The sequence below is a fragment of the Camellia sinensis genome, chromosome 14 (assembly GCF_055761805.1).
Source record: "Camellia sinensis isolate YWXY chromosome 14, ASM5576180v1, whole genome shotgun sequence".
Lineage (NCBI taxonomy): Eukaryota > Viridiplantae > Streptophyta > Magnoliopsida > Ericales > Theaceae > Camellia > Camellia sinensis.
Window position 1 is genome coordinate 103,269,790 of NC_138974.1, and position 17,772 is coordinate 103,287,561.

The following is a 17,772-nucleotide window of genomic DNA, read 5'->3' on the forward strand; positions in this document are numbered from 1 at the left end:
CACCCCCCTCCCCTTTTTTTTTTCCCTGGACAGCCTGTCCGATTTTTAGCCCATTCAATCGCCTTCGCCTTCTTTTCGACAAACTTCTCCCTTTTTAACGATTTCCAGATTATCCTGTTCCATTCAATTTCATTTTTTCCCCCGTCTACTGCTTAAAACAATAAAGTCGTAGTTAATCTTCGAGTGCGATCATACAAACACTAATGCTACGGATCCCATCAGAACTACGCAGTTAAGCGTGCTTGGGCGAGAGTAGTACTAGGATGGGTGACCCCTTGGGAAGTCCTCGTGTTGCACCCCTTTTTCCACCCCCCTCCCCTTTTTTTTTTCCCCGGACAGCCTGTCCGATTTTTAGCCCATTCAATCGCCTTCGCCTTCTTTTCGACAAACTTCTCCCTTTTTAACGATTTCCAGATTATCCTGTTCCATTCAATTTCATTTTTTCCCCCGTCTACTGCTTAAAACAATAAAGTCGTAGTTAATCTTCGGGTGCGATCATACAAACACTAATGCTACGGATCCCATCAGAACTCCGCAGTTAGGCGTGCTTGGGCGAGAGTAGTACTTGGATGGGTGACCCCTTGGGAAGTCCTCGTGTTGCACCCCTTTTTCCACCCCCCCTCCCCTTTTTTTTTTCCCCGGACAGCCTGTCCGATTTTTAGCACATTCAATCGCCTTCGCCTCCTTTTCGACAAACTTCTCCCTTTTAAACCATTTCCAGATTATCCTGTTCCATTCAATTTCATTTTTTCCCCCGTCTACTGCTTAAAACAATAAAGTCGCGGTTAATCTTCGGGTGCGATCATACCAGCACTAATGCACCGGATCCTATCAGAACTCCGCAGTTAAGCGTGCTTGGGCGAGAGTAGTATTAGGATGGGTGACCCCCTGGGAAGTCCTCGTGTTGCACCCCTTTTTCCATCCCCCCTCCCCTTTTTTTTTTCCCCGGACAGCATTTCCGATTTTTAGGCCATTCAATCGCCTTCGCCTCCTTTTCGACAAACTTCTCCCATTTAAACCATTTCCAGATTATCCTGTTCCATTCACTTTCATTTTTTCCCTCGTCTACTGCTTAGAACAATAAAGTCGCGGTTAATCTTCGGGTGCGATCATACCAGCACTAATGCACCGGATCCCATCAAAACTCCGCAGTTAAGCGTGCTTGGGCGTGAGCAGTACTAGGATGGGTGACCCCCTGGGAAGTCCTCGTGTTGCACCCCTTTTTCCTCCCCCCCTCCCCTTTTTTTTTTCCCCGGACAGCCTGTCCGATTTTTAGCCCATTCAATCGCCTTCGCCTCCTTTTCGACAAACTTCTCCCTTTTAAACCATTTCCAGATTATCCTGTTCCATTCAATTTCATTTTTTCCCCCGTCTACTGCTTAATACAATAAAGTCGCGGTTAATCTTCGGGTGCGATCATACCAGCACTAATGCACCGGATCCCATCAGAACTCCGCAGTTAAGCGTGCTTGGGCAAGAGTAGTACTAGGATGGGTGACCCCTTGGGAAGTCCTCGTGTTGCACCCCTTTTTCCACCCCCCTCCCCTTTTTTTTTTTCCCTGGACAGCCTGTTCGATTTTTAGACCATTCAATCGCCTTCGCCTCCTTTTTGACAAACTTCTCCCTTTTAAACGATTTCCAGATTATCTTGTTCCATTCAATTTCATTTTTTCCCCCGTCTACTGCTTAAAACAATAAAGTCGCGGTTAATCTTCGGGTGCGATCATACCAGCACTAATGCACCGGATCCCATCAGAACTCCGCAGTTAAGCGTGCTTGGGCGAGAATAGTACTAGGATGGCTGACCCCCTGGGAAGTCCTCGTGTTGCACCCCTTTTTCAACCCCCCTCCCCTTTTTTTTTTCCCCGGACAGCCTGTCCGATTTTTAGCCCATTCAATCGCTTTCGCCTCCTTGTCGACAAACTTCTCCCTTTTAAACGATTTCCAGATTATCCTGTTCCATTCAATTTCATTTTTTCCCCCGTCTACTGCTTAAAACAATAAAGTCGCGGTGAACCTTCGGGTGCGATGATACCAGCACTAATGCACCGAATCCCATCCGAACTCCGCAGTTAACCGTGCTTGGGCGAAAGTAGTACTAGGATGGGTGACCCCCTGGGAAGTCCTCGTATTGCACCCCTTTTTCCACCCCCCTCCCCTTTTTTTTTTTTTCCCCGGACAGCCTGTCCGATTTTTAGCCCATTCAATCGCCTTCGCCTCCTTTTCGACAAACTTCTCCCTTCTAACCCATTTCCAGATTATTCTGTTCCATTCAATTTCATTTTTTCCCCCGTCTACTACTTAGAACAATAAAGTCGCGGTTAATCTTCGGGTGCGATCATACCAGCACTAATGCACCGGATCCCATCAGAACTCCGCAGTTAAGCGTGCTTGGGCGAGAGTAGTACTAGGATGGGTGACCCCCTGGGAAGTCCTCGGGTTGCACCCTTTTTCGACCCCCTCCCCTTTTTTTTTTTCCTCGGACAGCCTGTCCGATTTTTAGCCCATTCAAGCGCCTTCGCCTCCTTTTCGACAAACTTCTCCCATTTAAACCCTTTCCAGATTATCCTGTTCCATTCAATTTCATTTTTTCCCCCGTCTACTGCTTAATACAATAAAGTCGCGGTTAATCTTCGGGTGCGATCACACCAGCACTAATGCACCGGATCCCATCAGAACTCCGCAGTTAAGCGTGCTTGGGCGAGAGTAGTACTAGGATGGGTGACCCCCTGGGAAGTCCTCGTGTTGCACCCCTTTTTCCACCCCCCTCCCCTTTTTTTTTTTCCCCGGACAGCCTGTCCGATTTTTAGACCATTCAATCGCCTTCGCCTCCTTTTCGACAAACTTCTCCCTTTTAAACGATTTCCAGATTATCTTGTTCCATTCAATTTCATTTTTTCCCCCGTCTACTGCTTAAAACAATAAAGTCGCGGTTAATCTTTGGGTGCGATCATACCAGCACTAATGCACCGGATCCCATCAGAACTCCGCAGTTAAGCGTGCTTGGGCGAGAATAGTACTAGGATGGGTGACCCCCTGGGAAGTCCTCGTGTTGCACCCCTTTTTCCACCCCCCTCCCCTTTTTTTTTTCCCCGGACAGCCTGTCCGATTTTTAGCCCATTCAATCGCTTTCGCCTCCTTGTCGACAAACTTCTCCCTTTTAAACCATTTCCAGATTATCCTGTTCCATTCAATTTCATTTTTTCCCCCGTCTACTGCTTAAAACAATAAAGTCGCGGTGAACCTTCGGGTGCGATCATACCAGCACTAATGCACCGAATCCCATCCGAACTCCGCAGTTAACCGTGCTTGGGCGAAAGTAGTACTAGGATGGGTGACCCCCTGGGAAGTCCTCGTATTGCACCCCTTTTTCCACCCCCCTACCCTTTTTTTTTTTCCCCGGACAGCCTGTCCGATTTTTAGCCCATTCAATCGCCTTCGCCTCCTTTTCGACAAACTTCTCCCTTTTAACCCATTTCCAGATTATCCTGTTCCATTCAATTTCATTTTTTCCCCCGTCTACTGCTTAGAACAATAAAGTCGCGGTTAATCTTCGGGTGCGATCATACCAGCACTAATGCACCGGATCCCATCAGAACTCCGCAGTTAAGCGTGCTTGGGCGAGAGTAGTACTAGGATGGGTGACCCCCTGGGAAGTCCTCGGGTTGCACCCTTTTTCCACCCCCTCCCCTTTTTTTTTTCCTCGGACAACCTGTCCGATTTTTAGCCCATTCAAGCGCCTTCGCCTCCTTTTCGACAAACTTCTCCCATTTAAACCCTTTCCAGATTATCCTGTTCCATTCAATTTCATTTTTTCCCCCGTCTACTGCTTAGAACAATAAAGTCGCGGTTAATCTTCGGGTGCGATCATACCAGCACTAATGCACCGGATCCCATCAGAACTCCGCAGTTAAGCGTGCTTGGGCGAGAGTAGTACTAGGAGGGGTGACCCCCTGGGAAGTCCTCGTGTTGCACCTCTTTTTACACCCCCCCTCCCCTTTTTTTTTTCCCCGGACAGCCTGTCCGCTTTTTATCCCATTCAATCGCCTTCGCCTCCTTTTCGACAAACTTCTCCCTTTTAAACCATTTCCAGATTATCCTGTTCCATTCAATTTCATTTTTTCCCCCGTCTACTGCTTAAAACAATAAAGTCGCGGTTAATCTTCGGGTGCGATAACACCAGCATTAATGCACCGGATTCCATCAGAACTCTGCAGTTAAGCGTTCTTGGGCGAGAGTAGTACTAGGATGGGTGACCCCCTGAGAAGTCCTCGTGTTGCACCCCTTTTTCCACCCCCTCCCCTTTTTTTTTTCCCCGGATAGCCTGTTCGATTTTTAGCCCATTCAATCGCCTTCGCCACCTTTTCGACAAACTTCTACCTTTTAAACCCTTTCCAGATTATCCTATTCCATTCAATTTCATATTTTCCCCCGTCTACTGCTTAAAACAATAAAGTCGCGGTTAATCTTCTGGTGCGATCATACCAGCACTAATGCACCGGATCCCATCCGAACTCCTTAGTTAAGCGTGCTTGGGCGAGAGTAGTACTTGGATGGGTGACCCCTTGGGAAGTCCTCGTGTTGCACCCCTTTTTCCACCCCCCCTCCCCTTTTTTTTTTCCCCGGACAGCCTGTCCGATTTCTAGCCCATTCAATCGCTTTCGCCTCCTTTTCGACAAACTTCTCCCTTTAGAACGATTTCCAGATTATCCTGTTCCATTCAATTTCATTTTTTCCCCCGTCTACTGCTTAAAACAATAAAGTCGCGGTTAATCTTCGGGTGCGATCATACCAGCACTAATGCTCCGGATCCCATCAGAACTCCGCAGCTAAGCGTGCTTGGGCGACAGTAGTACTAGGATGGGTGACCCCCTGGGAAGTCCTCATGTTGCACCCCTTTTTCCACCGCCCCTCCCCTTTTTTTTTTCCCCGGACAGCCTGTCCGATTTTTAGCCCATTCAATCGCCTTCGCCTCCTTTTCGACAAACTTCTCCCATTTAAACCATTTCCAGATTATCTTGTTCCATTCAATTTCATTTTTTCCCCCGTCTACAGCTTAGAACAATAAAGTCGCGGTTAATCTTCGGGTGCGATCGTACCAGCGCTAATGCACCGGATCCCATCAAAACTCCGCAGTTAAGCGTGCTTGGGCGAGAGTAGTACTAGGATGGGTGACCCCCTGGGAAGTCCTCGTGTTGCACCCCATTTTCCATCCCCCTCCCCTTTTTTTTTTCCCCCGGACAGCCTGTCCGATTTTTAGCCCATTCAATCGCCTTCGTCTCCTTTTCGACAAACTTCTCCCTTTTAAACCATTTCCAGATTATCCTGTTCCGTTCAATTTCATTTTTTCCCCCGTCTACTGCTTAAAACAATAAAGTCGAGTTTAATCTTCGGGTGCGATCATACCAGCACTAATGCACCGGATCCCATCAGAACTCCGCAGTTAGGCGTGCTTGGGCGAGAGTAGTACTAGGATGGGTGACCCCTTGGGAAGTCCTCGTGTTGCACCCCTTTTTCCACCCCCTCCCCTTTTTTTTTTCCCCGGACAGCCTGTCCGATTTTTAGCCAATTCAATCGCCTTCGCCTTCTTTTCGACAAACTTCTCCCTTTTTAACGATTTCCAGATTATCCTGTTCCATTCAATTTCATTTTTTCCCCCGTCTACTGCTTAAAACAATAAAGTCGTAGTTAATCTTCGGGTGCGATCATACAAACACTAATGCTACGGATCCCATCAGAACTCCGCAGTTAAGCTTGCTTGGGCGACAGTAGTACTAGGATGGGTGACTCCGTGGGAAGTCCTCGTGTTGCACCCCTTTTCCACCCCCTCCCATATTTTTTTTTTCCCCGGACAGCCTGTCCGATTTTTAGCCCATTCAATCGCCTTCGCCTCCTTTTCGACAAACTTCTCCCTTTTAAACCATTTCCAGATTATCCTGTTCCATTCAATTTCATTTTTTCCCCCGTCTACTGCTTAAAACAATAAAGTCGCGGTTAATCTTCGGGTGCGATCATACCAGCACTAATGCACCGGATCCTATCAGAACTCCGCAGTTAAGCGTGCTTGGGCGAGAGTAGTATTAGGATGGGTGACCCCCTGGGAAGTCCTCGTGTTGCACCCCTTTTTCCATCCCCCCTCCCCTTTTTTTTTTCCCCGGACAGCCTTTCCGATTTTTAGCCCATTCAATCGCCTTCGCCTCCTTTTCGACAAACTTCTCCCATTTAAACCATTTCCAGATTATCCTGTTCCATTCACTTTCATTTTTTCCCTCGTCTACTGCTTAGAACAATAAAGTCGCGGTTAATCTTCGGGTGCGATCATACCAGCACTAATGCACCGGATCCCATCAAAACTCCGCAGATAAGCGTGCTTGGGCGAGAGTAGTACTAGGATGGGTGACCCCCTATGAAGTCCTCGTGTTGCACCCCTTTTTCCACCCCCCTCCCCTTTTTTTTTTCCCCGGACAGCCTGTGCGATTTTTAGCCCATTCAATCGCCTTCGCCTCCTTTTCGACAAACTTCTCCCTTTTAAACCATTTCCAGATTATCCTGTTCCATTCAATTTCATTTTTTCCCCCGTCTACTGCTTAGAACAATAAAGTCGCGGTTAATCTTCGGGTGCGATCATACCAGCACTAATGCACCGGATCCCATCAGAACTCCGCAATTAAGCGTGCTTGGGCGAGAGTAGTACTAGGATGGGTGACCCCCTGGGAAGTCCTCGTGTTGCACCCCTTTTTCCTCCCCCCCTCCCCTTTTTTTTTTCCCCGGACAGCCTGTCCGATTTTTAGCCCATTCAATCGCCTTCGCCTCCTTTTCGACAAACTTCTCCCTTTTAAACCATTTCCAGATTATCCTGTTCCATTCGATTTCATTTTTTCCCCCGTTTTCTGCTTAGAACAATAAAGTCGCGGTTAATCTTCGGGTGCGATCATACCAGCACTAATGCACCGGATCCCATCAAAACTCCGCAGTTAAGCGTGCTTGGGCGAGAGTAGTACTAGGATGGGTGACCCCCTATGAAGTCCTCGTGTTGCACCCCTTTTTCCACCCCCTCCCCTTTTTTTTTTCCCCGGACAGCCTGTGCGATTTTTAGCCCATTCAATCGCCTTCGCCTCCTTTTCGACAAACTTCTCCCTTTTAAACCATTTCCAGATTATCCTGTTCCATTCAATTTCATTTTTTCCCCCGTCTACTGCTTAAAACAATAAAGTCGCGGTTAATCTTCGGGTGCGATCATACCAGCACTAATGCACCGGATCCCATCAGAACTCCGCAATTAAGCGTGCTTGGGCGAGAGTAGTACTAGGATGGGTGACCCCCTGGGAAGTCCTCGTGTTGCACCCCTTTTTCCTCCCCCCCTCCCCTTTTTTTTTTCCCTGGACAGCCTATCCGATTTTTAGCCCATTCAATCGCCTTCGCCTCCATTTCGACAAACTTCTCCCTTTTAAACCATTTCCAGATTATCCTGTTCCATTCGATTTCATTTTTTCCCCCGTTTTCTGCTTAAAACAATAAAGTCGCGGTTAATCTTCGGGTGCGATCATACCAGCACTAATGCACCGGATTCCATCAGAACTCCGCAGTTAAGCGTGCTTGGGCGAGAGTAGTACTAGGATGGGTGACCCCCTGGGAAGTCCTCGTGTTGCACACTATTTTCCACCCCCATCCCCTTTTTTTTTTTCCCCGGACAGCCTGTCCGATTTTTAGCCCATTCAATCGCCTTTGTCTCTTTTTCGACAAACTTCTCCCTTTTAAACCATTTCCAGATTATCCTGTTCCATTCAATTTCATTTTTTCCCCCGTCTACTGCTTAAAACAATAAAGTCGAGGTTAATCTTCGGGTGCAATCATACCAGTACTAATGCACCGGATCCCATCAGAACTCCTTAGTTAAGCGTGCTTGGGCGAGAGTAGTACTTGGATGGGTGACCCCTTGGGAAGTCCTCGTGTTGCACCCCTTTTTCCACCCCCACCTCCCCTTTTTTTTTCCCCGGACAGCCTGTCCGATTTCTAGCCCATTCAATCGCTTTCGCCTCCTTTTCGACAAACTTCTCCCTTTTAAACGATTTCCAGATTATCCTGTTCCATTCAATTTCATTTTTTCCCCCGTCTACTGCTTAGAACAATAAAGTCGCGGTTAATCTTCGGGTGCGATCGTACCAGCTCTAATGCACCGGATCCCATCAAAACTCCGCAGTTAAGCGTGCTTGGGCGAGAGTAGTACTAGGATGGGTGACCCCCTGGGAAGTCCTCGTGTTGCACCCCTTTTTCCACCCCCCCTCCCCTTTTTTTTTTTCCCCGGACAGCCTGTCCGATTTTTAGCCCATTCAATCGCCTTCGCCTCCTTTTCGACAAACTTCTCCCTTTTAAACCATTTCCAGATTATCCTGTTCCATTCAATTTCATTTTTTTCCCCGTTTACGGCTTAAAACAATAAAGTCGCGGTAAATCTTCGGGTGCGATCACGCCAGCACTAGTGCACCGGATCCCATCAGAATTCCGCAGTTAAGCGTGCTTGGGCGAGAGTAGTACTAGGATGGGTGACCCCCTGGGAAGTCCTCGTGTCGCACCCCTTTTTCCACCACCCCTCTCCTTTTTTTTTTCCCCGGACAGCCTGTCCGATTTTTAGCCCATTCAATCGCATTCGCCTCCTTTTCGACAAACTTCTCCCTTTTAAACCATTTCCAGATTATCCTGTTCCATTCGATTTCATTTTTTCCCCCGTTTTCTGCTTAAAACAATAAAGTCGCGGTTAATCTTCGGGTGCGATCATACCAGCACTAATGCACCGGATCCCATCAGAACTTCGCAGTTAAGCGTGCTTGGGCGAGAGTAGTACTAGGATGGGTGACCCCCTGGGAAGTCCTCGTGTTGCACCCCTTTTTCCACCCCCCCTCCCCTTTTTTTTTTCCCCGGACAGCCTGTCCGATTTTTAGCCCATTCAATCGCCTTCGCCTCCTTTTCGACAAACTTCTCCCTTTTAAACCATTTCCAGATTATCACCCCTTTTTCCACCCCCCCTCCCCCTTTTTTTTTTCCCCGGACAGCCTGTCCGATTTTTAGCCCATTCAATCGCCTTCTCCTCCTTTTCGACAAACTTCTCCCTTTTAAACCATTTCCAGATTATCCTATTCCATTCAATTTCATTTTTTCCCCCGTCTACTGCTTACAACAATAAAGTCGCGGTTAATCTTCGGGTTCCATCATACCAGCACTAATGCACCGAATGCCATCAGAACTCCGCAGTTAAGCGTGCTTGGGCGAAAGTAGTACTAGGATGGGTGACCCCCTGGGAAGTCCTCGTGTTGCACCCCTTTTTCCACCCCCCTCCCCTTTTTTTTTTCCCCGGACAGCCTGTCCGATTTTTAGCCCATTCAATCGCCTTCGCCTCCTTTTCGACAAACTTCTCCCTTTTAAACCATTTCTAGATTATCCTGTTCCATTCGATTTCATTTTTTCCCCCGTTTTCTGCTTAAAACAATAAAGTCGCTGTTAATCTTCGGGTGCGATCATACCAGCACTAATGCACCGGATCCCATCAGCACTCCGCAGTTAAGCGTGCTTGGGCGAGAGTAGTACTAGGATGGGTGACCCCCTGGGAAGTCCTCGTGTTGCACCCCTTTTTCCACCCCCCCTCCCCTTTTTTTTTTCCACGGACAGCCTGTACGATTTTTAGCCCATTCAATCGCCTTCGCCTCCTTTTCGACAAACTTCTCCCTTTTAAACCATTTCCAGATTATCCTATTCCATTCAATTTCATTTTTTCCCCCGTCTACTGCTTAAAACAATAAAGTCGCGGTTAATCTTCGGGTGCGATCATACCAGTACTAATGCACCGGATCCCATCAGAACTACGCAGTTAAGCGTGCTTGGGCGAGAGTAGTACTAGGATGGGTGACCCCCTGGGAAGTCCTCGTGTTGCAACCCTTTTTCCACCCCCCCTCCCCTTTTTTTTTTTTCTCCGGACAGCCTGTCTGATTTTTAGCCCATTCAATCGCCTTCGCTTCCTTTTCGACAAACTTCTCCCTTTTAAACCATTTCCAGATTATCCTGTTCCATTCAATTTCATTTTTTCCCCCGTCTACTGCTTAAAACAAAAAAGTCGCGGTTAATCTTCGGTTGCGATCATACCAGCACTAATGCACCGGATCCCATCAGAACTCCGCAGTTAAGCGTGCTTGGGCGAGAGTAGTACTAGGATGGGTGACCCCCTGGGAAGTCCTCTTGTTGCACCCCTTTTTCCACCCCCCCTCCCCTTTTTTTTTTCCCCGGACAGCCTGTCCGATTTTTAGCCCATTCAATCGATTTCGCCTCATTTTCGACAAACTTCTCCCTTTTAAACCATTTCCAGATTATCCAGTTCCATTCAATTTCATTTTTTCCCCCGTCTACTGCTTAGAACAATAAAGTCGCGGTTAATCTTCGGGTGCGATCGTACCAGCTCTAATGCACCGGATCCCAGCAAAACTACGCAGTTAAGCGTGCTTGGGCGAGAGTAGTACTAGGATGGGTGACCCCCTGGGAAGTCCTCGTGTTGCACCCCTTTTTCCACGCCCCCTCCCCTTTTTTTTTTTCCACGGACAGCCTGTCCGATTTTTAGCCCATTCAATCGCCTTCGCCTCCTTTTCGACAAACTTCTCCCTTTTAAACCATTTCCAGATTATCCTGTTCCATTCAATTTCATTTTTTCCCCCGTCTACTGCTTAAAACAATAAAGTCGCGGTTAATCTTCGGGTGCGATCATACCAGTACTAATGCACCGGATCCCATCAGAACTACGCAGTTAAGCGTGCTTGGGCGAGAGTAGTACTAGGATGGGTGACCCCCTGGGAAGTCCTCGTGTTGCAACCCTTTTTCCACCCCCCTCCCCTTTTTTTTTTTTCTCCGGACAGCCTGTCTGATTTTTAGCCCATTCAATCGCCTTCGCTTCCTTTTCGACAAACTTCTCCCTTTTAAACCATTTCCAGATTATCCTGTTCCATTCAATTTCATTTTTTCCCCCGTCTACTGCTTAAAACAAAAAAGTCGCGGTTAATCTTCGGGTGCGATCATACCAGCACTAATGCACCGGATCCCATCAGAACTCCGCAGTTAAGCGTGCTTGGGCGAGAGTAGTACTAGGATGGGTGACACCCTGGGAAGTCCTCTTGTTGCACCCCTTTTTCCACCCCCCTCCCCTTTTTTTTTTCCCCGGACAGCCTGTCCGATTTTTAGCCCATTCAATCGCCTTCGCCTCATTTTCGACAAACTTCTCCCTTTTAAACCATTTCCAGATTATCCAGTTCCATTCAATTTCATTTTTTCCCCCGTCTACTGCTTAGAACAATAAAGTCGCGGTTAATCTTCGGGTGCGATCGTACCAGCTCTAATGCACCGGATCCCATCAAAACTACGCAGTTAAGCGTGCTTGGGCGAGAGTAGTACTAGGATGGGTGACCCCCTGGGAAGTCCTCGTGTTGTACCCCTTTTTCCACCCCCCTCCCATTTTTTTTTTTCCCCGGACAGCATGTCCGATTTTTAGCCCATTCAATCGCCTTCGCCTCATTTTCGACAAACTTCTCCCTTTTAAACCATTTCCAGATTATCCTGTTCCATTCAATTTCATTTTTTTCCCCGTTTACGACTTAAAACAATAAAGTCGCGGTTAATCTTCGGGTGCGATCATGCCAGCACTAGTGCACCGGATCCCATCAGAATTCCGCAGTTAAGCGTGCTTGGGCGAGAGTAGTACTAGGATGGGTGACCCCGTGGGAAGTCCTCGTGTCGCACCCCTTTTTCCACCACCCCTCTCCTTTTTTTTTTCCCCAGACAGCCTGTCCGATTTTTAGCCCATTCAATCGCCTTCGCCTCCTTTTCGACAAACTTCTCCCTTTTAAACCATTTCCAGATTATCCTGTTCCATTCAATTTCATTTTTTCCCCCGTCTACTGCTTACAACAATAAAGTCGCGGTTAATCTTCGGGTCCGATCATACCAGCACTAATGCACCGAATCCCATCAGAACTCCGCAGTTAAGTGTGCTTGGGCGAGAGTAGTTCTAGGATGGGTGACCCCCAGGGAAGTCCTCCTGTTGCACCCCTTTTTCCACCCCCTCTCCCCTTTTTTTTTTCCCCTGACAGCATGTCCGATTTTTAGCCCAGTCAATCGCCTTTGCCTCCTTTTCGACAAACTTCTCCTTTTTAAACCATTTCCAGATTATCCTGTTCCATTCAATTTCATTTTTTCCCCCGTCTACTGCTTACAACAATAAAGTCGCGGTTAATCTTCGGGTCCGATCATACCAGCACTAATGCACCGAATCCCATCAGAACTCCGCAGTTAAGTGTGCTTGGGCGAGAGTAGTACTAGGATGGGTGACCCCCAGGGAAGTCCTCGTGTTGCACCCCTTTTTCCACCCCCCCTCCCCTTTTTTTTTTCCCCTGACAGCATGTCCGATTTTTAGCCCAGTCAATCGCCTTTGCCTCCTTTTCGACAAACTTCTCCTTTTTAAACCATTTCCAGATTATCCTGTTCCATTCAATTTCATTTTTTCCCCCGTCTACTGCTTAGAACAATAAAGTCGCGGTTAATCTTCGGGTGCGATCGTACCAGCTCTAATGCACCGGATCCCATCAGAACTCCGCAGTTAAGCGTGCTTGGGCGAGAGTAGTACTAGGATGGGTGACCCCCTGGGAAGTCCTCGTGTTGCACCCCTTTTTCCACCCCCCCTCCCCTTTTTTTTTTTCTCCGGACAGCCTGTCCGATTTTTAGCCCATTCAATCGCCTTCGCCTCCTTTTCGACAAACTTCTCCCTTTTAAACCATTTCCAGATTATCCTGTTCCATTCAATTTCATTTTTTCCCCCGTCTACTGCTTAAAACAATAAAGTCGCGGTTAATCTTCGGGTGCGATCATACAAGTACTAATGCACCGGATCGCATCAGAACTCCGCAGTTAAACGTGCTTGGGCGAGAGTAGAACTTGGATGGGTGACCCCCTGGGAAGTCCTCGTGTTGCAACCCTTTTTCCACCCCCCCTCCCCTTTTTTTTTTCCCCGGACAACCTGTCCGATTTTTAGCCCATTCAATCGCCTTCGCCTCCTTTTCGACAAACTTCTCCCTTTTAAACCATTTCTAGATTATCCTGTTCCATTCAATTACATTTTTTCCCCTGTCTACTGCTTAAAACAATAAAGTCGCGGTTAATCTTCGAGTGCGATCATACCAGCACTAATGCACCGGATCCCATCAGAACTCCGCAGCCAAGCGTGCTTGGGCGGGAGTAGTACTAGGATTGGTGACCCCCTGGGAAGTCCTCGTGTTGCACCCCTTTTTCCACCCCCCCTCCCCCTTTTTTTTTTCCCCGGACAGCCTGTCCGATTTTTAGCCCATTCAATCGTCTTCGCCTCCTTTTCGACAAACTTCTCCCTTTTAAACCATTTCCAGATTATCCTGTTCCATTCAATTTCATTTTTTCCCCCGTCTACTGCTTAAAACAATAAAGTCGCGGTTAATCTTCGGGTGCGATCATACCAGCACTAATGCACTGGATCCCATCAGAACTCCGCGGTTAAGCGTGCTTGGGCGACAGTAGTACTAGGATGGGTGACCCCCTGGGAAGTCCTCGTGTTGCACCCCTTTTTCCACCCCCCCTCCCCTTTTTTTTTTCCCCAGACAGCCTGTCCGATTTTTAGCCCATTCAATCGCCTTCGCCTCCTTTTAGACAAACTTCTCCCTTTTAAACCATTTCTAGATTATCCTGTTCCATTCAATTTCATTTTTTCCCCTGTCTACTGCTTAAAACAATAAAGTCGCGGTTAATCTTCGAGTGCGATCATACCAGCACTAATGCACCGGATCCCATCAGAACTCCGCAGCCAAGCGTGCTTGGGCGGGAGTAGTACTAGGATTGGTGACCCCCTGGGAAGTCCTCGTGTTGCACCCCTTTTTCCACCCCCCCTCCCCCTTTTTTTTTTCCCCGGACAGGCTGTCCGATTTTTAGCCCATTCAATCGTCTTCGCCTCCTTTTCGACAAACTTCTCCCTTTTAAACCATTTCCAGATTATCCTGTTCCATTCAATTTCATTTTTTCCCCCGTCTACTGCTTAAAACAATAAAGTCGCGGTTAATCTTCGGGTGCGATCATACCAGCACTAATGCACTGGATCCCATCAGAACTCCGCGGTTAAGCGTGCTTGGGCGACCGTAGTACTAGGATGGGTGACCCCCTGGGAAGTCCTCGTGTTGCACCCCTTTTTCCACCCCCCCTCCCCTTTTTTTTTTTCCCCAGACAGCCTGTCCGATTTTTAGCCCATTCAATCGCCTTCGCCTCCTTTTCGACAAACTTCTCCCTTTTAAACCATTTCTAGATTATCCTGTTCCATTCAATTTCATTTTTTCCCCCGTCTACTGCTTACAACAATAAAGTCGCGGTTAATCTTCGGGTTCCATCATACCAGCGCTAATGCACCGAATCCCATCAGAACTCCGCAGTTAAGCGTGCTTGGGCGAAAGTAGTACTAGGATGGGTGACCCCCTGGGAAGTCCTCGTGTTGCACCCCTTTTTGCACCCCCCTCCCCTTTTTTTTTTCCCCGGACAGCCTGTCCGATTATTAGCCCATTCAATCGCCTTCGCCTCCTTTTCGACAAACTTCTCCCTTTTAAACCATTTCCAGATTATCCTGTTCCATTCGATTTCATTTTTTCTCCCGTTTTCTGCTTAAAACAATAAAGTCGCGGTTAATCTTCGGGTGCGATCATACCAGCACTAATGCACCGGATCCCATCAGAACTTCGCAGTTAAGCGTGCTTGGGCGAGAGTAGTACTAGGATGGGTGACCCCCTGGGATGTCCTCGTGTTGCACCCCTTTTTCCACCCCCCCTCCCCTTTTTTTTTTTCCCCGGACAGCCTGTCCGATTTTTAGCCCATTCAATCGCCTTCTCCTCCTTTTCGACAAACTTCTCCCTTTTAAACAATTTCCAGATTATCCTATTCCATTCAATTTCATTTTTTCCCCCGTCTACTGCTTACAACAATAAAGTCGCGGTTAATCTTCGGGTTCCATCATACCAGCACTAATGCACCGAATCCCATCAGAACTCCGCAGTTAAGCGTGCTTGGGCGAAAGTAGTACTAGGATGGGTGACCCCCTGGGAAGTCCTCGTGTTGCACCCCTTTTTCCACCCCCCTCCCCTTTTTTTTTTCCCCGGACAGCCTGTCCGATTTTTAGCCCATTCAATCGCCTTCGCCTCCTTTTCGACAAACTTCTCCCTATTAAACCATTTCTAGATTATCCTGTTCCATTCGATTTCATTTTTTCCCCCGTTTTCTGCTTAAAACAATAAAGTCGCTGTTAATCTTCGGGTGCGATCATACCAGCACTAATGCACCGGATCCCATCAGCACTCCACAGTTAAGCGTGCTTGGGCGAGAGTAGTACTAGGATGGGTGACCCCCTGGGAAGTCCTCGTGTTGCACCCCTTTTTCCACCCCCCCTCCCCTTTTTTTTTTCCACGGACAGCCTGTCCGATTTTTAGCCCATTCAATCGCCTTCGCCTCCTTTTCGACAAACTTCTCCCTTTTAAACCATTTCCAGATTATCCTGTTCCATTCAATTTCATTTTTTCCCCCGTCTACTGCTTAAAACAATAAAGTCGCGGTTAATCTTCGGGTGCGATCATACCAGTACTAATGCACCGGATCCCATCAGAACTACGCAGTTAAGCGTGCTTGGGCGAGAGTAGTACTAGGATGGGTGACCCCCTGGGAAGTCCTCGTGTTGCAACCCTTTTTCCACCCCCCCTCCCCTTTTTTTTTTTCTCCGGACAGCCTGTCCGATTTTTAGCCCATTCAATCGCCTTCGCTTCCTTTTCGACAAACTTCTCCCTTTTAAACCATTTCCAGATTATCCTGTTCCATTCAATTTCATTTTTTCCCCCGTCTACTGCTTAAAACAATAAAGTCGCGGTTAATCTTCGGGTGCGATCATACCAGCACTAATGCACCGGATCCCATCAGAACTCCGCAGTTAAGCGTGCTTGGGCGAGAGTAGTACTAGGATGGGTGACCCCCTGGGAAGTCCTCTTGTTGCTCCCCTTTTTCCACCCCCCCTCCCCTTTTTTTTTTTCCCCGGACAGCCTGTCCGATTTTTAGCCCATTCAATCGCCTTCGCCTCCTTTTCGACAAACTTCTCCCTTTTAAACCATTTCCAGATTATCCAGTTCCATTCAATTTCATTTTTTCCCCCGTCTACTGCTTAGAACAATAAAGTCGCGGTTAATCTTCGGCTGCGATCGTACCAGCTCTAATGCACCGGATCCCATCAAAACTACGCAGTTAAGCGTGCTTGGGAGAGAGTAGTACTAGGATGGGTGACCCCCTGGGAAGTCCTCGTGTTGTACCCCTTTTTCCACCCCCCCTCCCCTTTTTTTTTTCCCCGGACAGCATGTCCGATTTTTAGCCCATTCAATCGCCTTCGCCTCATTTTCGACAAACTTCTCCCTTTTAAACCATTTCCAGATTATCCTGTTCGATTCAATTTCATTTTTTTCCCCGTTTACGACTTAAAACAATAAAGTCGCGGTTAATCTTCGGGTGCGATCATGCCAGCACTAGTGCACCGGATCCCATCAGAATTCCGCAGTTAAGCGTGCTTGGGCGAGAGTAGTACTAGGATGGGTGACCCCCTGGGAAGTCCTCGTGTCGCACCCCTTTTTCCACCACCCCTCTCTTTTTTTTTTTCCCCAGACAGCCTGTCCGATTTTTAGCCCATTCAATCGCCTTCGCCTCCTTTTCGACAAACTTCTCCCTTTTAAACCATTTCCAGATTATCCTGTTCCATTCAATTTCATTTTTTCCCCCGTCTACTGCTTACAACAATAAAGTCGCGGTTAATCTTCGGGTCCGATCATACCAGCACTAATGCACCGAATCCCATCAGAACTCCGCAGTTAAGTGTGCTTGGGCGAGAGTAGTACTAGGATGGGTGACCCCCAGGGAAGTCCTCGTGTTGCACCCCTTTTTCCACCCCCTCTCCCCTTTTTTTTTTTCCCCTGACAGCATGTCCGATTTTTAGCCCAGTCAATCGCCTTTGCCTCCTTTTCGACAAACTTCTCCTTTTTAAACCATTTCCAGATTATCCTGTTCCATTCAATTTCATTTTTTCCCCCGTCTACTGCTTACAACAATAAAGTCGCGGTTAATCTTCGGGTCCGATCATACCAGCACTAATGCACCGAATCCCATCAGAACTCCGCAGTTAAGTGTGCTTGGGCGAGAGTAGTACTAGGATGGGTGACCCCCAGGGAAGTCCTCGTGTTGCACCCCTTTTTCCACCCCCCCTCCCCCTTTTTTTTTTTCCCCTGACAGCATGTCCGATTTTTAGCCCAGTCAATCGCCTTTGCCTCCTTTTCGACAAACTTCTCCTTTTTAAACCATTTCCAGATTATCCTGTTCCATTCAATTTTATTTTTTCCCCCGTCTACTGCTTAGAACAATAAAGTCGCGGTTAATCTTCGGGTGCGATCGTACCAGCTCTAATGCACCGGATCCCATCAGAACTCCGCAGTTAAGCGTGCTTGGGCGAGAGTAGTACTAGGATGGGTGACCCCCTGGGAAGTCCTCGTGTTGCACCCCTTTTTCCACCCCGCTCCCCTTTTTTTTTTTCTCCGGACAGCCTGTCCGATTTTTAGCCCATTCAATCGCCTTCGCCTCCTTTTCGACAAACTTCTCCCTTTTAAACCATTTCCAGATTATCCTGTTCCATTCAATTTCATTTTTTCCCCCGTCTAC

At 47.8% G+C, this 17,772-nt stretch overlaps 55 non-coding genes and 2 pseudogenes across 55 annotated transcripts; all 57 read left to right on the forward strand.

The window, feature by feature from the left end:
- The first annotated feature begins 181 nt into the window (after positions 1–181).
- On the forward strand, positions 182–300 carry LOC145812294 (5S ribosomal RNA). The gene has a single exon (XR_014355831.1). It is a non-coding gene; the product is annotated as a 5S ribosomal RNA (ribosomal RNA).
- A 187-nt stretch (positions 301–487) lies between these two features.
- On the forward strand, positions 488–606 carry LOC145812202 (5S ribosomal RNA). Its single transcript, XR_014355728.1, has one exon. It is a non-coding gene; the product is annotated as a 5S ribosomal RNA (ribosomal RNA).
- Positions 607–794: 188 nt separating this feature from the next.
- Positions 795–913, forward strand: LOC145810539 (5S ribosomal RNA). Its single transcript, XR_014354104.1, has one exon. It is a non-coding gene; the product is annotated as a 5S ribosomal RNA (ribosomal RNA).
- Positions 914–1,101: 188 nt separating this feature from the next.
- Positions 1,102–1,220, forward strand: LOC145810614 (5S ribosomal RNA). The gene has a single exon (XR_014354175.1). It is a non-coding gene; the product is annotated as a 5S ribosomal RNA (ribosomal RNA).
- Positions 1,221–1,408: 188 nt separating this feature from the next.
- Positions 1,409–1,527, forward strand: LOC145809880 (5S ribosomal RNA). Its single transcript, XR_014353448.1, has one exon. It is a non-coding gene; the product is annotated as a 5S ribosomal RNA (ribosomal RNA).
- A 188-nt stretch (positions 1,528–1,715) lies between these two features.
- Positions 1,716–1,834, forward strand: LOC145810057 (5S ribosomal RNA). Its single transcript, XR_014353623.1, has one exon. It is a non-coding gene; the product is annotated as a 5S ribosomal RNA (ribosomal RNA).
- A 187-nt stretch (positions 1,835–2,021) lies between these two features.
- Positions 2,022–2,140, forward strand: LOC145811558 (5S ribosomal RNA). Its single transcript, XR_014355097.1, has one exon. It is a non-coding gene; the product is annotated as a 5S ribosomal RNA (ribosomal RNA).
- A 190-nt stretch (positions 2,141–2,330) lies between these two features.
- Positions 2,331–2,449, forward strand: LOC145809675 (5S ribosomal RNA). Its single transcript, XR_014353237.1, has one exon. It is a non-coding gene; the product is annotated as a 5S ribosomal RNA (ribosomal RNA).
- A 186-nt stretch (positions 2,450–2,635) lies between these two features.
- Positions 2,636–2,754, forward strand: LOC145809353 (5S ribosomal RNA). The gene has a single exon (XR_014352884.1). It is a non-coding gene; the product is annotated as a 5S ribosomal RNA (ribosomal RNA).
- A 188-nt stretch (positions 2,755–2,942) lies between these two features.
- LOC145809109 (5S ribosomal RNA) lies at positions 2,943–3,061 on the forward strand. Its single transcript, XR_014352603.1, has one exon. It is a non-coding gene; the product is annotated as a 5S ribosomal RNA (ribosomal RNA).
- Positions 3,062–3,248: 187 nt separating this feature from the next.
- LOC145811291 (5S ribosomal RNA) lies at positions 3,249–3,367 on the forward strand. Its single transcript, XR_014354835.1, has one exon. It is a non-coding gene; the product is annotated as a 5S ribosomal RNA (ribosomal RNA).
- Positions 3,368–3,555: 188 nt separating this feature from the next.
- On the forward strand, positions 3,556–3,674 carry LOC145809676 (5S ribosomal RNA). Its single transcript, XR_014353238.1, has one exon. It is a non-coding gene; the product is annotated as a 5S ribosomal RNA (ribosomal RNA).
- Positions 3,675–3,859: 185 nt separating this feature from the next.
- Positions 3,860–3,978, forward strand: LOC145810236 (5S ribosomal RNA). Its single transcript, XR_014353812.1, has one exon. It is a non-coding gene; the product is annotated as a 5S ribosomal RNA (ribosomal RNA).
- Positions 3,979–4,166: 188 nt separating this feature from the next.
- LOC145811879 (5S ribosomal RNA) lies at positions 4,167–4,285 on the forward strand. The gene has a single exon (XR_014355412.1). It is a non-coding gene; the product is annotated as a 5S ribosomal RNA (ribosomal RNA).
- Positions 4,286–4,471: 186 nt separating this feature from the next.
- Positions 4,472–4,590, forward strand: LOC145810767 (5S ribosomal RNA). The gene has a single exon (XR_014354323.1). It is a non-coding gene; the product is annotated as a 5S ribosomal RNA (ribosomal RNA).
- Positions 4,591–4,778: 188 nt separating this feature from the next.
- Positions 4,779–4,897, forward strand: LOC145811574 (5S ribosomal RNA). Its single transcript, XR_014355113.1, has one exon. It is a non-coding gene; the product is annotated as a 5S ribosomal RNA (ribosomal RNA).
- Positions 4,898–5,085: 188 nt separating this feature from the next.
- LOC145810975 (5S ribosomal RNA) lies at positions 5,086–5,204 on the forward strand. The gene has a single exon (XR_014354526.1). It is a non-coding gene; the product is annotated as a 5S ribosomal RNA (ribosomal RNA).
- A 188-nt stretch (positions 5,205–5,392) lies between these two features.
- Positions 5,393–5,511, forward strand: LOC145810201 (5S ribosomal RNA). Its single transcript, XR_014353773.1, has one exon. It is a non-coding gene; the product is annotated as a 5S ribosomal RNA (ribosomal RNA).
- A 186-nt stretch (positions 5,512–5,697) lies between these two features.
- Positions 5,698–5,816, forward strand: LOC145812354 (5S ribosomal RNA; annotated as a pseudogene).
- Positions 5,817–6,003: 187 nt separating this feature from the next.
- LOC145810540 (5S ribosomal RNA) lies at positions 6,004–6,122 on the forward strand. The gene has a single exon (XR_014354105.1). It is a non-coding gene; the product is annotated as a 5S ribosomal RNA (ribosomal RNA).
- A 188-nt stretch (positions 6,123–6,310) lies between these two features.
- On the forward strand, positions 6,311–6,429 carry LOC145811443 (5S ribosomal RNA). Its single transcript, XR_014354984.1, has one exon. It is a non-coding gene; the product is annotated as a 5S ribosomal RNA (ribosomal RNA).
- Positions 6,430–6,616: 187 nt separating this feature from the next.
- LOC145809893 (5S ribosomal RNA) lies at positions 6,617–6,735 on the forward strand. Its single transcript, XR_014353461.1, has one exon. It is a non-coding gene; the product is annotated as a 5S ribosomal RNA (ribosomal RNA).
- A 188-nt stretch (positions 6,736–6,923) lies between these two features.
- On the forward strand, positions 6,924–7,042 carry LOC145810987 (5S ribosomal RNA). Its single transcript, XR_014354538.1, has one exon. It is a non-coding gene; the product is annotated as a 5S ribosomal RNA (ribosomal RNA).
- A 186-nt stretch (positions 7,043–7,228) lies between these two features.
- LOC145809894 (5S ribosomal RNA) lies at positions 7,229–7,347 on the forward strand. The gene has a single exon (XR_014353462.1). It is a non-coding gene; the product is annotated as a 5S ribosomal RNA (ribosomal RNA).
- Positions 7,348–7,535: 188 nt separating this feature from the next.
- On the forward strand, positions 7,536–7,654 carry LOC145810299 (5S ribosomal RNA). Its single transcript, XR_014353875.1, has one exon. It is a non-coding gene; the product is annotated as a 5S ribosomal RNA (ribosomal RNA).
- Positions 7,655–7,842: 188 nt separating this feature from the next.
- LOC145810784 (5S ribosomal RNA) lies at positions 7,843–7,961 on the forward strand. The gene has a single exon (XR_014354340.1). It is a non-coding gene; the product is annotated as a 5S ribosomal RNA (ribosomal RNA).
- A 188-nt stretch (positions 7,962–8,149) lies between these two features.
- On the forward strand, positions 8,150–8,268 carry LOC145811190 (5S ribosomal RNA). The gene has a single exon (XR_014354738.1). It is a non-coding gene; the product is annotated as a 5S ribosomal RNA (ribosomal RNA).
- A 189-nt stretch (positions 8,269–8,457) lies between these two features.
- LOC145811007 (5S ribosomal RNA) lies at positions 8,458–8,576 on the forward strand. Its single transcript, XR_014354557.1, has one exon. It is a non-coding gene; the product is annotated as a 5S ribosomal RNA (ribosomal RNA).
- Positions 8,577–8,764: 188 nt separating this feature from the next.
- On the forward strand, positions 8,765–8,883 carry LOC145809632 (5S ribosomal RNA). The gene has a single exon (XR_014353193.1). It is a non-coding gene; the product is annotated as a 5S ribosomal RNA (ribosomal RNA).
- Positions 8,884–9,198: 315 nt separating this feature from the next.
- On the forward strand, positions 9,199–9,317 carry LOC145812314 (5S ribosomal RNA). The gene has a single exon (XR_014355853.1). It is a non-coding gene; the product is annotated as a 5S ribosomal RNA (ribosomal RNA).
- Positions 9,318–9,504: 187 nt separating this feature from the next.
- On the forward strand, positions 9,505–9,623 carry LOC145809735 (5S ribosomal RNA). Its single transcript, XR_014353297.1, has one exon. It is a non-coding gene; the product is annotated as a 5S ribosomal RNA (ribosomal RNA).
- A 188-nt stretch (positions 9,624–9,811) lies between these two features.
- LOC145811165 (5S ribosomal RNA) lies at positions 9,812–9,930 on the forward strand. The gene has a single exon (XR_014354714.1). It is a non-coding gene; the product is annotated as a 5S ribosomal RNA (ribosomal RNA).
- Positions 9,931–10,120: 190 nt separating this feature from the next.
- LOC145810783 (5S ribosomal RNA) lies at positions 10,121–10,239 on the forward strand. Its single transcript, XR_014354339.1, has one exon. It is a non-coding gene; the product is annotated as a 5S ribosomal RNA (ribosomal RNA).
- Positions 10,240–10,427: 188 nt separating this feature from the next.
- Positions 10,428–10,546, forward strand: LOC145812172 (5S ribosomal RNA). The gene has a single exon (XR_014355698.1). It is a non-coding gene; the product is annotated as a 5S ribosomal RNA (ribosomal RNA).
- A 189-nt stretch (positions 10,547–10,735) lies between these two features.
- Positions 10,736–10,854, forward strand: LOC145811166 (5S ribosomal RNA). Its single transcript, XR_014354715.1, has one exon. It is a non-coding gene; the product is annotated as a 5S ribosomal RNA (ribosomal RNA).
- A 189-nt stretch (positions 10,855–11,043) lies between these two features.
- LOC145811367 (5S ribosomal RNA) lies at positions 11,044–11,162 on the forward strand. The gene has a single exon (XR_014354910.1). It is a non-coding gene; the product is annotated as a 5S ribosomal RNA (ribosomal RNA).
- Positions 11,163–11,349: 187 nt separating this feature from the next.
- On the forward strand, positions 11,350–11,468 carry LOC145812105 (5S ribosomal RNA). The gene has a single exon (XR_014355630.1). It is a non-coding gene; the product is annotated as a 5S ribosomal RNA (ribosomal RNA).
- A 188-nt stretch (positions 11,469–11,656) lies between these two features.
- Positions 11,657–11,775, forward strand: LOC145810708 (5S ribosomal RNA). Its single transcript, XR_014354266.1, has one exon. It is a non-coding gene; the product is annotated as a 5S ribosomal RNA (ribosomal RNA).
- A 188-nt stretch (positions 11,776–11,963) lies between these two features.
- LOC145812275 (5S ribosomal RNA) lies at positions 11,964–12,082 on the forward strand. Its single transcript, XR_014355810.1, has one exon. It is a non-coding gene; the product is annotated as a 5S ribosomal RNA (ribosomal RNA).
- Positions 12,083–12,270: 188 nt separating this feature from the next.
- On the forward strand, positions 12,271–12,389 carry LOC145811587 (5S ribosomal RNA). The gene has a single exon (XR_014355126.1). It is a non-coding gene; the product is annotated as a 5S ribosomal RNA (ribosomal RNA).
- A 188-nt stretch (positions 12,390–12,577) lies between these two features.
- Positions 12,578–12,696, forward strand: LOC145810293 (5S ribosomal RNA). The gene has a single exon (XR_014353869.1). It is a non-coding gene; the product is annotated as a 5S ribosomal RNA (ribosomal RNA).
- A 189-nt stretch (positions 12,697–12,885) lies between these two features.
- LOC145812223 (5S ribosomal RNA) lies at positions 12,886–13,004 on the forward strand. The gene has a single exon (XR_014355749.1). It is a non-coding gene; the product is annotated as a 5S ribosomal RNA (ribosomal RNA).
- A 188-nt stretch (positions 13,005–13,192) lies between these two features.
- On the forward strand, positions 13,193–13,311 carry LOC145811383 (5S ribosomal RNA). Its single transcript, XR_014354925.1, has one exon. It is a non-coding gene; the product is annotated as a 5S ribosomal RNA (ribosomal RNA).
- Positions 13,312–13,500: 189 nt separating this feature from the next.
- On the forward strand, positions 13,501–13,619 carry LOC145811361 (5S ribosomal RNA). The gene has a single exon (XR_014354904.1). It is a non-coding gene; the product is annotated as a 5S ribosomal RNA (ribosomal RNA).
- A 188-nt stretch (positions 13,620–13,807) lies between these two features.
- LOC145811384 (5S ribosomal RNA) lies at positions 13,808–13,926 on the forward strand. The gene has a single exon (XR_014354926.1). It is a non-coding gene; the product is annotated as a 5S ribosomal RNA (ribosomal RNA).
- A 189-nt stretch (positions 13,927–14,115) lies between these two features.
- On the forward strand, positions 14,116–14,234 carry LOC145811712 (5S ribosomal RNA). Its single transcript, XR_014355246.1, has one exon. It is a non-coding gene; the product is annotated as a 5S ribosomal RNA (ribosomal RNA).
- A 189-nt stretch (positions 14,235–14,423) lies between these two features.
- LOC145812162 (5S ribosomal RNA) lies at positions 14,424–14,542 on the forward strand. The gene has a single exon (XR_014355687.1). It is a non-coding gene; the product is annotated as a 5S ribosomal RNA (ribosomal RNA).
- Positions 14,543–14,729: 187 nt separating this feature from the next.
- Positions 14,730–14,848, forward strand: LOC145810803 (5S ribosomal RNA). Its single transcript, XR_014354358.1, has one exon. It is a non-coding gene; the product is annotated as a 5S ribosomal RNA (ribosomal RNA).
- A 189-nt stretch (positions 14,849–15,037) lies between these two features.
- On the forward strand, positions 15,038–15,156 carry LOC145812073 (5S ribosomal RNA). The gene has a single exon (XR_014355598.1). It is a non-coding gene; the product is annotated as a 5S ribosomal RNA (ribosomal RNA).
- A 187-nt stretch (positions 15,157–15,343) lies between these two features.
- On the forward strand, positions 15,344–15,462 carry LOC145810459 (5S ribosomal RNA). Its single transcript, XR_014354026.1, has one exon. It is a non-coding gene; the product is annotated as a 5S ribosomal RNA (ribosomal RNA).
- Positions 15,463–15,650: 188 nt separating this feature from the next.
- On the forward strand, positions 15,651–15,769 carry LOC145811167 (5S ribosomal RNA). Its single transcript, XR_014354716.1, has one exon. It is a non-coding gene; the product is annotated as a 5S ribosomal RNA (ribosomal RNA).
- A 189-nt stretch (positions 15,770–15,958) lies between these two features.
- Positions 15,959–16,077, forward strand: LOC145810810 (5S ribosomal RNA). The gene has a single exon (XR_014354365.1). It is a non-coding gene; the product is annotated as a 5S ribosomal RNA (ribosomal RNA).
- A 189-nt stretch (positions 16,078–16,266) lies between these two features.
- Positions 16,267–16,385, forward strand: LOC145812346 (5S ribosomal RNA; annotated as a pseudogene).
- Positions 16,386–16,573: 188 nt separating this feature from the next.
- LOC145810607 (5S ribosomal RNA) lies at positions 16,574–16,692 on the forward strand. Its single transcript, XR_014354168.1, has one exon. It is a non-coding gene; the product is annotated as a 5S ribosomal RNA (ribosomal RNA).
- A 188-nt stretch (positions 16,693–16,880) lies between these two features.
- LOC145811588 (5S ribosomal RNA) lies at positions 16,881–16,999 on the forward strand. The gene has a single exon (XR_014355127.1). It is a non-coding gene; the product is annotated as a 5S ribosomal RNA (ribosomal RNA).
- A 189-nt stretch (positions 17,000–17,188) lies between these two features.
- LOC145811589 (5S ribosomal RNA) lies at positions 17,189–17,307 on the forward strand. Its single transcript, XR_014355128.1, has one exon. It is a non-coding gene; the product is annotated as a 5S ribosomal RNA (ribosomal RNA).
- A 190-nt stretch (positions 17,308–17,497) lies between these two features.
- On the forward strand, positions 17,498–17,616 carry LOC145810294 (5S ribosomal RNA). Its single transcript, XR_014353870.1, has one exon. It is a non-coding gene; the product is annotated as a 5S ribosomal RNA (ribosomal RNA).
- Positions 17,617–17,772: the final 156 nt, after the last annotated feature.